Here is a 12653-nt window from a genome sequence, read left to right as displayed (position 1 = left end):
ACATACTCAAAGCTTTCATGGAAGGGAGTGTCATCACTTGGTGCCCTCTAAGTGGTGCAAAGAGCTCCATACCTCATCCTGCCATTTGTGTAGCCAGCTGCTGTGGCTATCTTGATCTGCTCAAATTTCACCAGTTGGTCTCTTCATGCTTGTATGATGGTATGACAGGGGAGCCCTGTGGTTGAAGTCTGATCTCCATTTGAGTGGTTGTCTTTCTAGAAAGTGGAATCTAATTGTTTGCCAAAGACGCCGGTCATAGGGCATAGGGGAGAAGGAGAATTGGTTGAGTGGCATAAAGCCGTTCCACCAAACACATCTCTTTTAGGAATTTTACTCTTATCTTTCTTACCCACCTTGTAGGTGAACCACCCATAAAAGGAACTCCTTTTTATTAGACCATGTATAGGTACCTCCCTATCTTAGCCACCTCAAAAAGGCCAAAGGGGAGTGCCTCTCCAGGGCCTCCAGCTGCTTTACTTAGCTTTGCAAAAGTAGCTATTCTGGTAGACCCCTAAAATCAATGGAACTCTGTTAAGAAGAGTTCAGCTGTGGTCCCATTAGACCACACCCTAACCAACAATGGAATGAATCATTCAATGGAAAAGCATGTATTAAGCATTTAATATATGTCGAGTACTATTCTAACCTTTGGCAGATAGAAATAAAAAAAGCAAAGACAGACCAGACCTCAAGGAACTTTGATTCTACTAGGAGAAAACAACACATAATAGGGGAATGGTGGTTATGGAATAGCAGAATGATCCAGAAAGTTAAAGGAATGGTGAATAGGTTCAGAGGTGATAGTAAATTAACCTCTCTGGGCCACTGAGGGTTGGGGTTGGAAGAGCGCTGGAGTCAGAAAGGCCTCTAGTCTCAGACACTTAGCTGTGTGACCCGGGGCAAATCTCTTAACCTCCTTCTCTTCCCCAGCCATAGCTGTCTTGTGTTAGTTGGTGACCTCATCTGCTCCCATATTCTTAATTATCTCTATCTAGATGACTCTCAGATCTGCATGCCCAGCTCAATCTCTCAGCAGATGTCCATTCTTGGCTTTCCAATTAGACATGTAGAACTAGGGAGACATCTTAAATGTGTCCAAAATTGAATTATCTTTTACCCCCAAAACTTCTCCTATTCTAAGCTTCCCTCAAACCCCCCCCCCCCCCCATATCCAATCTGTTGCCAAGGGTCTGTAATTTCTACTTTTGCAATATCTCTTGTATACTCTCCTTTCTTTCCTCTGACACTACCACCATCCTACGTTAGGACTTCCTCACCTCAGGCCTAAACTCTTGTAATCATTTACTAGTTCTCTCTGCCACAGATATCACTCCAGTCCATCCTCTACTCAGCTGTCAAATTGATCTTCCCAAAGCACAGGTCTGACCTTGTCACCCTCCATTCAGTCAGCTCCAGTACCTTATCCCATTCCCCGCTTGGCATCTCACCCCCACCTCCACTCCCCATGTACTGTACACTCTAGTGACACTGACCTCTGTGCTGTTCCTGGCACAAGATATTCTGAGCATTTTCATTGACTGTTTCCCATGCCGGGAGTTCTCTGCTTCCTGGTTCCCTCTGAATCTCAGCTAAAATCTTGCCTTCTACAGTTTTTCTCTGTCCTCAGATCTCACTGTCTTTCCTCTGAGATGATCTCCTTTGTACTCTGCCTGTATCTTGTTTGCTCATTATCTCTCCCGTTAGACTGTAAACTTGTTGAGGACAGGTGCTGTTCCTTGTGTTTCTTTGTGTCCTTAGAGGCTTAACACAGTCCCTGGCACATTGTGGTTATTTGATAAATGCTAGATGGCTCACAGATTTAACTGCTGTCTGCCTCAGTTTCTTCAGTTGTAGAATTGGGATAATAATAGCCGCTGTCTCCCAAGGTGGTTGTTAGGATCAAATATAATAATATTTGCAAAAGTACTTAGTTCCTGGTGCATAGTTGGGTGCTTTGTAATTTTTCTATCCTCCCTCCCAGCCTCCCTCCTTCTTTCCCTTCCTTCCTTCCTTTCTTCCTGTCCCTGCGATAATTTATTTTTCTTGTGAATCTCTTTAAGCACCCAGTGGGCTATATCACCTAGTCAGTGAGAGGGCCCCCTTGTTGTCCCATTGAGAAGGTGCAGAAGTAGGATAGGCATAGGGTGCTTGGCTCCTTTTCCACCTCACATGATCACCCTTGTGCATCACCTGTCCCTCACTTGAGCCATGAGGTCAGTCACAAGGTCTTCCTGAACCAATAATTCTGGCTACACCAGATGTTCTGTGCTAGGGACCAATTACATATTAAAGATGGTTTCATTTTTATCCCTTTTAGGGGAAAAAAACCAAGCCTATGTGTTAGTTTTTAACAGATAGTATACACATAGTAAGGAGGAAAATCCTTTATTCTGTAGTGAGGGGGAAGGAGGAAAGGAGGGGTTGAAAACCATCCCTACCTGTGGATCACAGCAGGTGGGGAAAGGATGGGGTTTGGTTTGAAAGAAGTGGTAAAGGGTTGGAGTAGCTGTTGAATAGAATGTTATTGGGGGGGGCGGTATGAGGAGTAAAGAATTTCAGGTAGCAATGTGGGGTGCAGTTTTAGTTTGAAAGGATTTGCAGTGGCCTGGGTGAGATCCACTAAGTGGAACTTAGTGACTCTTTCTCTTTTGCAAAAGGGACCCCAGAAAGGCCTCCCAGCACATGGTTTAGGCTCACTGCAGATTCATGGGGATCCCATAAAAAAGCAGAGATTTAGAGATTCAGATTCTACTTGTTTTTAAAACTTATTGGGGCGTGGGGGGAGGGAACGTGTTATGTATGGCCTGTGAATAAACAGGAATTTCAAAGCACAATGTGTTAAGTGGTTGCGCCCTCTTGTGGCTATAAGTGAGAACAATGACTCTTTTTCCAGTTTTTGAGATGAAAAATATTCACAGCAGCTAATATATCCTTAAGGAAAATTGTTTTCTCTGCCTCTGTTTGAAAGAACCCATACAATTTTATTTTTAAAAAACCTAGATAAACTATTTAGAAAATGCTTAAAAATCAGTGTAAAAATACCATTTTTTCCGAGGATAGTACAGTCTTATATCAGAAACCACTAGCAAGAAATCATGCAGGCTTTAAGACCTTCATATCTCGGTTTCTTTATCTCCTGTGCTTTTTAATTACTCTTTTGACCCTGTTAGGATGTTACCGTTAGAACATAAGCTCCTTGAAGCAAGGAACTGTCTTATTTTTTGCTTTGTATCCCCAGTGCTTAATACTGTACCTGGCACATGGTAAATGCTTAAATACTTACTGACTTCCTCCCAAAGAGAATATTGAACTAGATGATCTTGAAGGTAGATTCTGGTTCTAACAATCTGGTTATGTCTTTGGTCTTACCTGAGGGAAACTCTTCTCTCTTTCCTGAAATCCTTTTAAACACACACATGTGCAATCACCCACCATTCTACTTTATTTTGTCAGTCTGCAAGCGTTTATTAAGCATTTACTATGTGCCAGGTATGTCATCTACATGATATCGTTAATGTTGAAACAAAAAACATGTTTTAATTCTGAAATTGTATTCTTTGTTGCTGTTTTGTAACTTTGAAGTTGTTGGTCTTAATAGTAGTAATATCTGGTATTTAAGAAAAAATGTTCATATGGACCAATAGGAAAAGAGAAATGATATAAAAGATTACAATTTGTTACTTGTTTTCTTTAAAATTTTTTTTAAATTTTGAACTTAAAAATACCAAAAAAAGAGTATTTATATATAAGATATAATAGAACAGAAAAATAGGATTGTGTATGAAACTGAATCTCTTATATACAGCTTGTTTTCCTTTTAAAGTATATATTAAGTTCAACCTATAACTTTCAGAGATGTGTTGGAGAAGGAAACGGCAAACCACTCTAGTATCTTTGCCAAGAAAACCCCAAATGGGGTCAACAGAGAGTCAGACACAAATGAAATGACTAAACAACTCTTCTAGATACACACACGAAGGCTCATGGGCATCAAATACAAGTCTCACAGGCAAAAAGCCAAGACATCAATCAATCACCCTGTTTTCCAGATCAGATGAGGTCCTGGCAACTAATAATGGAGAAAAGCTGTGTTTTTTTCTGGATTACTCTGCACTTCCTTAGTATTCCTCTTTTATTTCCTTTGGTCCTCCTACCCTATCCCTAACCTCTCCCCACACCCTGGAAAAAAAAGGACAAAGCTCTTGTAACAAATAGCATTGCTAAGAAAAATAAATTTCACGTTGACTGTGACTGTGTCTGTGTTATTCTTTGAGTCTTTCACCTTTCTGACAAGGGGCGGGGTAGTATGCTTAATCAGCTGTACTCTGTAATTGTAGATGGTTGTTGCATTGATCAGAATTCTAAAGTCTTTTGTTTTTCTTTATAATGTTGTTCTGTAGATTATTCTCCTAGTTCTACTCATTTCACTGCATCAGCTTATACAGGCCTTTCCAGATTTCTTTGAAATAGTGTATTAAATCTTTTCTAATGATCTAATAATATTGCATTACATTCATATACTATACTTTGTTTAGCCATTCTCTAATAAGAATGTAGGCCTAGTATTGAGACATCAAGGTCCAAATGTATATACAGTTTAATGGCTTTTTGGGCAGAACTGCCTGCTGCTTTCCAGAATGGCTGCAGAAATTCACAGTTTTACCAACAGCATATTACTTCGCCTGTTTTTCCACAGTCCTAGCAATTGTCATTTTCCTTTTATTATCTTCTTTGCCAATCTGTAGAACTTTTTTCTCATTTTTAGTAATTTGAAGAATTTTTTTTAACATAGTTGTTGATAGCTTGGATTTCTTCCTTTGAAAACTGCCTGTTTGTATCCTTTGACCATTTATCTGTTGAGGAATGGCTCTTGTTCTCATAAGTAAATTTGATTCAATTCCGTGTGTGTGTGTGTGTGTGTATGTGTGTGTTTTGGATATGAGACATTTTATCATAGAAACTTACTGCTTTGTTCAGTTCTTCAAAATGAATATAGTAGAATAGGTTTTTTTGTCAGGTAGAATCTCTTTATAGTTTAGAATCTCTTCATAGCCCATAGACTGGGCCATTGAAAAGGCATGAATCAAGCAGAGTACTAATATGATATATTGTCCTTTGCTGTACCTTTAAAAAAAAAGGTGCCTTTTGCTAAGGATAATAATACTCGATTCTCTTGGTAATAGAATTAGATTATAGGAGTTATGACATGATATACCTGGCAGTAGCTTTTCTCCATTATTAGTTGCCAGGACCTCATCTGATCTGGAAAACAGGGTGATTGATTGATGTCTTGGCTTTTTGCCTGTGAGACTTGTATTTGATGCCCATGAGCCTTCGTGTGTGTATCTAGAAGAGTTGTTTAGTCATTTCATTTGTGTCTGACTCTCTGTTGACCCCATTTGGGGTTTTCTTGGCAAAGATACTAGAGTGGTTTGCCGTTTCCTTCTCCAACTCATTTTATAGATAAGGAACTGAGACAGACAGGATTAAGTGACTTGCCCAGGGTCACACAGCTAGGAAGTGTCTGAGGTGGGATCTGAACTCAGGGAGATGAGTCTTCCTGATTCTAAGCCCAGCACTCTATCCACTATGCCACCTTGCTTCTCCTATCTAGAAGAGAGAAGAGATGAATCTTTCCATCTTTATCTTGTGTAAGCACTTTGCATGATGTTTAGACCATTATAACCCATCACTGATTTTGAAGCCTGTCAGCTCTATAGCAAGAGCAGTAAATACTGTGACTTCAGACTATGTTTATTGGGTTGTTTTTGCTCTTTGGTTCTCCTTTTTCCATGCTTAAGGTTTTGTAGCCAAAGGATTGTAGATTTGGAGCTCGAAAAGACCTTAGAGGAAGGCCGTCTAGTTAAATTCTCTCATTTTACAAATGAGTAAACTAAGACCCAGAGATGAGACATGACTTGCCCAAGGTCACACAGCAGGTAGTTAAGTGACCAAGACAGAATCTGAACCTAGATCTTGTGACTGCAATCTGCTGCTCTTTCTACTTTCCCACATCTCTCCTCAAGAGAATATAGCACACAGGTGAGTGGAAATCACTTTTGCCTTTAAATGGAGTTTTCCACAAAGGCAAAGGAAGAAGGGTTTCGCCTCTGTTCTTTACAAATGTGTGATATTCGGGGGTACCAAGAGAGAGCAAGGAAGCCTCACCTGAAGTCCTACCTCTGTGGCTTCCTACTGGTCTGAACATGGACATGGCATTTAACCTTCTGAGTCTCTATTTTCTGCTCTATAAAATGAGGTTAAGTAAGTATGGTATTTCACATTCAAAAAGGTTTATAAAAATCCAGCCATCATGTAGGCAATATGCCTTGTAAGCCTTAAAAGTTATTTAAATATTAGCTTTTATAATTAGTTAAAGCTAATACTCTTGTTCTACCTTTGATCAGCTCCAGGCTTATAGATTACGTGTTGATAGCATATGAATTTCTTTTTTAAAATTATAATTTATTTTTCATCTAAGAAGCATTTAGTTTTTCTTCTTTCCTTCACCTAATTTAACAGAAAAATGAAAAACAAAATCCTTGTAACAAGTGTGTGTAGTCAAACAAAACAAATTCCCACATTGTCTGTTTTCACAAGTATAGAGTCATAGAGAGGCATTATCATTTAGTGAATGGAAGGCTGGCCTTGGAGTCAGGAAGTCCAGGACTCAAGACCTGCCCTTGATGAGACTTCAGCATTTTTAAGACCTGAGAAACAGCAGTGACATCCTGATGTTGTGAAGAGTCCTGTAAAGTCTTAGAGGCAAAAACCAGATGAGGCATAAGGATGTGGGGACAGCTGACATAGACTATTGTTTGACTAGTTTGGAAGTGAAAGGAAAAAAATAGGATAATGTTGCTGTCCTAGGTTTGAGGCAGAAGCGCACTGAGGAAGCAAGGGACCCTAGAGATTCCCAAGAAGCCTGGCCCAAATCCTACTTCAATGCAGAAAAAAAAAAGTAAATTGTAGGTCATAAGAACTGCTGGAGAAACAAGAAAGCAGTTTGGTAGAAATTAGGTTTGGATCAAAATCTTAGACCATATACTATAGTAAGCTAAAAATGAAGACATGACTTGAATATTGAAGATCATGGCATAAAAAATTTATAAGAAGATCATAAACTTATCACAGCTTGGATAGAGGATAAAATATTAACCAAACAGGAATGGAGATCACTGCAAATGATAAAATAGATAATTTTGATTACATGAAATTGAAGTGTTTTTGCAGAAATAAAATTTATCATCTAGTCAGTTAGCAAACATTTATTAAGCGGTTACTATATGCCAGGCACTGTGCTGAGCACTGGGGATTCAAAGAAAGGCAAAAACAATCCATAACCTCAAGAACAGGGATGATAACATACAAATTACTATGTATGTACAAGATATATACAGTGCAAATGGGAGGCAATATCAGAGGGCAAAAACAGTGGGGGCTTGAAGGTAAGGGAAAGTGGTAAAAGGCTTTTGCGGAAGATAGGATTTGAGCAGAATGTTTAAGGAAGCCAGGTGGTAGAGGTGAGTGAGTAGGGAGAGCCAGTGAGAAGACACAGTGTTGGGAGATGTGTGAGTAAGAATGAGAAGTCCAGTGTTGGCTGTCCACATCTCCCTCTGCCTTCCAAGACCAAATCTTGTTTTCTGTCTACTCTGTGGCCTCTGATCCTTTGACCTCTTAGTTCTCTCCTAAGTCATTACCCCTGCACTAGCCACTTTCTCCTTTTTTCCCCATCGTGACCCCTTGGTGAAACAATTCAACTCTACACTGTTCTTCTCTTTTCTTGAGTCCTTTTTCTCTTTATCATATTTCCAGTTGTGCCCTGCCACACCTCAGTCTTGGGTCATTCCCCCTTATCTGCTGCTTTTGCTACTACACACGTGTTGCTGACTGAAGGTAGAGAAAATCACACAACCGTTCTTACTGTGTCCGTTACACATTTATGTTACATTACCTCACTTGGGCCATCACTGCTGCTAGGCAATCATTCTATACTTCCTAGGCAGCTCCCCATCCTACTCTCTATAGCAGCTCTTCCAGATGTTTTCATCCCTCCTCAAACCTTCCATGACTCCCTCTCGCCTCACCTTCCTTATCTGAGAATTTTGCCTAGTGTTATATTGAAAAAATTTGAGGCCATTTGTTGAGAACTCTCTCTTCTCTCCTCTTCCTCATCTCTCATCAGTCATGCCTTTTTCATCCTTGTGTCATATGCCTATGACAAGCATGCCCATGTCTCCCTCATTCTCCAAAACCCCTGACTTGATCCAGCCATACCTGCTAACTATTGTCCCATGTCTCTCTTCCCTTTTGTGACTAAACTACTCAAGAAGGGTGTCTACTGTAGACGAGGCCTACACTTTGTCTCCTCTTACTCTCTTAACTCTTTTCAGTCTGGTGTCTGACCTCATCATTCCACCAATGCTGCTCTCTTCAGAGTTACTAATGATCTCTTAATTGCCAAACCCAATGGCCTTTTCTTAATCCTCATCCTTCTTTATCTGTCTGCAGCCTTTGACACCATTGATCCCCCTCTTCTCCTTGATTCTTCCTTTTCTGTAGGTTTTTGGGATGCTCCTCTCTCCTTGTTCTCCTCCTATTTGACCACTGCTTAGACTCTTTTGCTGGATTTTTATCCAGGTCTAGCTTGCTAACCATGGATGTCCCACAGGGCTCTGTCCTGGCCTGTCTTCTCTTCTCATTCTGTACTATTTCACTGTGATCTTAATGAACTCACGTTGATTCAACTGTCATCTCTATGCTGATAATTCTGATTCTCAAATTTACTTTATTCAGCCTAACCTTTCTGCTGACCTTCGGTCTCCCATCTCCAGTTGACATCTTTTAGTCATCTTGCCTTGGCTATGCTATGGACATCTTAAACTCAACATGTCCAAAACTGAGCATATTATCTATTCTCCCATACCCACCCCCTTGAAACTTTTACATTGCTGTCAAGGGCGCTACCATCCGTCTAGTCACCCAGACTTGCCACCTAAGTGTCATCCTTGACTCTCAACTGACTCTTAAGTCTTGACTCATTCCCCATATTCCATCTGTTGCCAAGACTTGTCAGTTTTACCTTTGTAACATCTGTCAAGAACACCTTCTCTACTCTGCCACTGCCACTGTTTTGTTGCAGGTCCTCTTCTCCTCACTCTTGGACAATTGTAATAGCCTGCTGGATGATCTGTCTGTCACAAGTTTTTCCCTACTCCAGGCCATCTCAGCTGCCAAACTGATTTTTGTAAAGCACAGGTATGATCATGTCCGTTCTCTTCTCAAGAAGTTTAACTGAGTTACATAACAAAGGATGTTTAATATTGCCTCTTAAACCCAGTGGCATTTTTTTTCTGCTCTCATCTGCCTTGACTCTTCTGTGGAATTTGACTTTTTTGAACGCTTTGTCCTCCTGAGTGCTTTCTTATCTGGGTTTTCATTTTGGCTAGTTTTCCTCCTGCCCATTAGAGATATTGTGAAGGTAGAAACAACAGCATTTGGCAGCAGATTGGATTTGTGGGGTCAGTGTGAGTGAGGGGTCAAGGATACAGATAAAGAAGCTGACTAACCCAGAGGTTAAGTGAAGAACTTGCCCAGGGTCACACAGCTAGTGAGTGTCTGAGCCCAGGGTTGAACTTGGGTCTTCCTGATTCTAGACTCTGTCACCTACCTGACTTTAAACTCTAATTAATAAACCATTCTTTTATCCTGTGCAATCTTTCTTTAATATTATCAAAATGCCATTTGACCTTGCTAAGTAAAATAAAGACTGAATACTTTGAGCTTGAGTGTAGAGGTCAGATTGAACCAGTAACTGAAAGTGAAAATTATAAATACCTTGATCTTCTCATATTACACATCAAATATAAATTATGAAGGAGAAAGTAGGGCCCAAATCTGTTAAACTTTCATCTACCTTGAAATCAAAGCTCAGTAGGAAGAACACATGCAAAGCAATTAACACCTTTGCAGTACCAGTATTAATATACATTTTTAAGAACTATAAAATGGATAATAACAGATTTGGAGTATATCCTAACAAAAACATGTATGATCTTAGTGGGGCTTATGACCTCAAAGCAGTAGGAGGAAGAGTAGTATTGCCCAATCAAAAAGGTACTCTTCCAGAGTGGGGATGAATTGTGAAATTTACTAATTTCTTAGTCTTCAAAAGTCTTCAGACAGAGGGTAAATGACCTTTTATATGGATGTAATATCCCAATACATTTACTAATTTACGTTTATCTGCTTGTGTAATAGTCTATGAAATACTGAATGTGAAAGAATAACTTGGCCCCAGACCTTTTATATCTGAATCCAGTTTTTAGAAATTAATTATTTTTAATTTTCAGCAGTCACTGCCATAAGCTTTTGAGTTTAAAATTTTTCTCCCCCTCTCTCCCTCCCTCCTTCTTCAAGACAGCGTGCAATCTGATATAGGCTCTACATACACACTGAATCCTATTTTTAAAAAAAGGAGATGATATTAAGGATTTCTCATTTTGAAACTTACAGAGCACATTCCTTGTAGCCCTTAAAAAATATTTACCATGTTTTGTGAGAGCAGTGGTCTCCAGTTTTTTAACCTGTGGTCTGCCAAGTCTGTCTATGCCCTACCTAATCCTTCATTTCCCCTGCTTCTTGGATGCTTGCACAACTTCCCTTCTCCTCATTGCCTCTCCCAGTATACCTCCTGCAGGTGGCCATGGTTGTCTTGTGGTGTCAGTACAACAAATAACTATTTATAACATCCAAATCTTGTCTCTTTTCCTTATTGCAGGAGAGATTTAAAGGACAGGCAGACCCAGCAAATGCAAAAAGACTAACTACCATTGAGTGACTTCTAGCAGCCTTTTGAAGTACTTTGACTGTCTTACAGTTTTGTCTTTTCCTTTTGGGTCTTGCCTATACTAGAAAGGAGGGGAGGCCAGTAGTATAAATACTTGACTCCCAGACAGACTTCAAGTCCATCCTTGGTTCCACCATTCAGTAGTGACCTAAATCATTCTAGCTCTCTGAGCCTCAGTTTTCTTCTCTGCAAAATGGAGATAATGTTTACGACACCTATCTGACACAATTTATTAGGATTTGATAATATATGTAAATTATTCTGTGACTACAAATTAATGAAATAAATGTGATTTCTTATTATGAGGAGAAAGCAATATCAATGTTATAATGCCTTTATAAAAAAATTAGTTACTACTTTTTGTTCTAAAATATAAGCCCATTATTTCCTGTAGAAGCTTAAATTAGAGAATTTTGCAATTTAGCAAATAGGAATAGGAAATAGTGTACCAGAGGAAAAGAAAATCCCCTCCTAGGCCTGTTTTATATTATTACTGCTGCAGTTATCTCAATGAAATGCATTTAAGTATGTGAATGGTACTTTTACTTCTGCCATCAAGTTATTTTCAATAAACATCATCATTTGATTAAAAATTATTTTTCTTTCTTTTTTTGGGTAACATGGCTAATATGGAAATATATTTTGTATGACTTCTCATATATAATGAGTATCATATTGCTTGCTTTTTCAATGGGTGGGGGAACCTGAGGGAGGGAGAGAATTGGGAACTCAAAATTTTAAAAAACAAATGTTAAAGATAAAAATAAAATACTGTTTGTTACAGGGGATAGCTCTCTGGGAAGGGGACAGACAGGATTCTGGAGGAAATTATGATGATGTAAAAAATAAAAAATATCAATAGTAAACTTATTAAAATTTTTTTTAAAGTACCAGTAATGACTTAATATAAAGATCTTGTGCTAAATCTTTTAAAGCCATATAGATGAGTGCTAAACTGTGGATTTAAAGGTAGGAATGTAAATATTTTTAATCAGTATTACTTGGAAAATAAAATATAACTAATTAGGCAAAATAAACCAATGTGATATTATTTCCTTGATCTCTTGAACAATTCAGGAGATATTTTAATCTTTTAAAGTAAACTTAAAAATATTTTGTGGTTCTAATTTTTAATAGTTTACTTGTATGTATGCATGTATCTGATTCTGTTTTTTTTAAAAATGCATGTAAAGGGTTAAGTTGGTGACTGCAAATATAAGCCCAGATACAGAATTCTCAGGAGCAAACCAAGCTAAATAAATGATTCTTATTGTTTTGGTATTATTATTATTAATTTTTTTTGGGGGGGGAGCGAGGAAATTGGGGTTAAGTAACTTGCCCAGGATCATACAGCTAGTAAGTGTCAAATGTCTGGTCTGAGACAGGATTTGAACTCAGGTCCTCGTGACTCCAGGGTCTATGCTCAATCCACTGCACCACCTAGCTGCCCCAGGGTATTATTATTTTTTTTAAATTTGGTTTTTATTTGGTAGTTTTATTGTCACAGTTTGGAATCCTTTACCAGCCCAACTTGGCTCTTGGTAAAGTAGAAAGTGGTAAACAAAAACAGTTGAATTTTACTAATATATTTTATGTAGATTCTTCTATGTATATATATATACCATTGACCATTATATAACTATTCTGTAGAGCTTGTTCACTTAAAGGATTTATTAAGGAGCCATTTAATACTTATTGCAACATAATTAAATATACTAACAGTGAATTTTTTTAAAAAAAGTACCAATAACGAAGTAGAATTTTATAGATGGTCTAAAAACTGATGATTTGTACCCAATGCCCA

General features: G+C 38.6%; 1 protein-coding gene across 1 annotated transcript in view; it reads left to right on the top strand.

Moving 5' to 3' along the window:
* The window catches only part of FAF1 (Fas associated factor 1), a 427400-nt gene that overhangs the window by 21036 nt on the left and 393711 nt on the right, over positions 1 to 12653 (top strand). The gene's annotated exons all lie outside the window — the stretch shown is intronic.

The sequence above is a fragment of the Vombatus ursinus genome, unplaced genomic scaffold (assembly GCF_900497805.2).
Source record: "Vombatus ursinus unplaced genomic scaffold, bare-nosed wombat genome assembly UNPS02014825.1, whole genome shotgun sequence".
Taxonomy (NCBI): Eukaryota; Metazoa; Chordata; class Mammalia; order Diprotodontia; family Vombatidae; genus Vombatus; species Vombatus ursinus.
This window is presented reverse-complemented; position numbering and strand designations above follow the sequence as displayed.